Raw genomic sequence first — 2,620 nt, 5'->3', positions numbered from 1 at the left:
AATTTAATCTACTAGTAGACCCTTTCCTCAATTATCCAACTCTGAATGGCTCGAATCTAACCAAAAATAATTCGATACAGTCACCAAAAATTATAGAATCAATTTCATAAGAAAATACTACATTTTCAATAAAAATCCTAAATTAATTAAAAATTCGTTCGTGTGGCCCACATCTCGAATTCGGGGAAAGTTACAAAATCCGACAACTCATTCAATTACGAGTCTAACCATACCAGTTTCACTCAAATCCAACTCAGAATCGATACCGAAATTTCAAAATTTCGTTTCTATGAGATTACTAAATTTTTTTAAAATTTCAATCTCAAAACACTAATTAAATGGTGAAAAAAATGATATATTCGTGTATATTGACCAAATCCGAGTTAGAATCACTTACCCCAATGTCTTTCTTTGAAAATCTATCAAACATCGCCTCTGCTCAAACTCCAATTTGTCAAAAATGGAGAATGGGACGAAGTCCCCTCCTTTATAGTTCTGCCTAGGCAGCCCTCGGTCCTGCTTCGGTCATGGCCTCGACCGTGGCTTCGATCATGGCCCTCGAGCCTGGGCCTTCGATCGTGACCCTCGAGCTTGGGCCGTGACCCTCGAGCCCTGCCTTCGATCATGACCCTCGAGTATGGGCCTTCGATCATGACCCTCGATCATGGGCCTTCGATCATGACCCTCGAGTATGGCCTCGATCTTGGGTCTCGATCCTAAGCTCGACCATGACTTCGATTTCAGCCCCGAATTTTCAGCATAAAAGAAAAAATGCAGCAATTGTTTTAAGTCCAACTTTTAATCCATTAACCATCTGAAACTCACCCGAGGCCCTCGGGACATCACCCAAATATACCAACAAATCCTAAAATATCATACGAACTTATTTGAAACCTTAAATAATATAAAATGACGCTAAAACCACGAATCATGCTGCAATTCTAGCTTAATGAAACTTAAAATTTTCAACTTCTACATTCGATGTCGAAACCTATCAAATCAAGTCTGATTGACCTCAAATTTTGTACACAAGTCATAAATGACATAACAGAGCTAGAAAAATTTTCAGAAGTGGATTCCGACTCCGATATCAAAATGTCAACTCCCCAGTCAAACTTCCAAACTTAAATTCATATTTTAGCCATTTCAAGCCTAATTTAACTACGAACTTTTAAATAAAATTTCGAACACGCTCCTATGTCCAAAATCACCATACAAAGCTGTTGGAATTATCAAAATTCTTTTCTGGGGTCATTTTCTAAAAAAATTGACCGAAGTCAAACTTAGCATTTTAAGGCCAACTTAAGGAACCAAGTGTTCCGATTTCAATCCGAACACTTTCAAATCCCGAACCCACCATCCCCGCAAGTCATAAATTAATGAAAGTACATACAAGGAGTTTTATTTAGGGGAACAAGGTTCTAAAAGTCAAATAACCGATTGGGTTATTACAAGACTTTTCTTCCCAAATTCATTGGTTAGTGACTTTAATCCATTTCCTTTCAATTACCATTACATTTTATGAGATTCAACATCAAATTTAAGATTTTCATGGTTGAAATTAGGGATTTGGGTAGAATTGAGAGTTTTTGTAAAATTGAGATTTAGACCTCGAATTGAGGTCGGATTTTTAAACAAATCACATCAACGGGCTCAGGGTTAAATGGGTAATCGGGTTTTGGTTCTAACTCGAGTTTTGGCCAAGTGGGCCCACGATTGACCTTTGTTGACTTTTTTCAAAAATAATCAAAATTGAACCTCTTTCATTTGTGGGTAGTTTCTAAAGTTTATTTTGAATTATTTGGTCAATAATTTGCTAGATTTGGTTTGTTTAAAGGCTTATTCAAAAGGCAATGTCATGGTTAATTAATTGCTTGAGTTGCGGAGGGAGGTAATGTCAGTGTTGGGTCTAACCTTGATTTGAAAGAATTTGGAAACCTTGAATTACGCGTTATATGAATTATATGGGAAACAAAATATATGCGAGGTGACAAGTATATATACGCCGTTATGATACTTGCTTCCACGTTTTCATTACTTTATGATATATCTTGTTTCATGCCTTAATCGCAACATGATTTATTGACTTCTATGCCATAATGGTTACTTGTCATTTAGCTATTCTTGTATTAAATTGTCCATCCATGATTCCATGCTTGTTTGCTACTTGTCTCTACTTGCTTTACTTGCATATCTAAATTGTCATATCTCTTACTTGCCTTATAGTTTTATAATATTTGTTGTTTTCTGGAATGTGGTTTCACTTGTACAAGTTGTCTAATTGATAGATACCGATGAATTGGTAAGGTTGAGACAATCGAGTTGTTAGAGATTCTTTGATTATTATGTGATTCTCCATTGCCTCGTACACTTACTCTCTTAACGTAGAAATTCTTGTAAATTTTGGTTGTTGAATTGCTATTGTTGATTGAAATTATTTGGGGAGCGGGTTGCACGCCGCAACGAAAATGGAAAGGTCATGAATTGAAATGGAGAATAAGGACGGATTATGATATTGACAGATGATGATTTGGTGGGATCAGGTTGCGCTCCGCAATGGATTGTATATGTTGTAATTGTTTGTGACTTTTGGATCTGCCTCGATATTTTGAGATTAGTT

Source organism: Nicotiana tomentosiformis, chromosome 6 (assembly GCF_000390325.3).
Source record: "Nicotiana tomentosiformis chromosome 6, ASM39032v3, whole genome shotgun sequence".
NCBI classification, from domain to species: Eukaryota; Viridiplantae; Streptophyta; class Magnoliopsida; order Solanales; family Solanaceae; genus Nicotiana; species Nicotiana tomentosiformis.
This window is presented reverse-complemented; position numbering follows the sequence as displayed.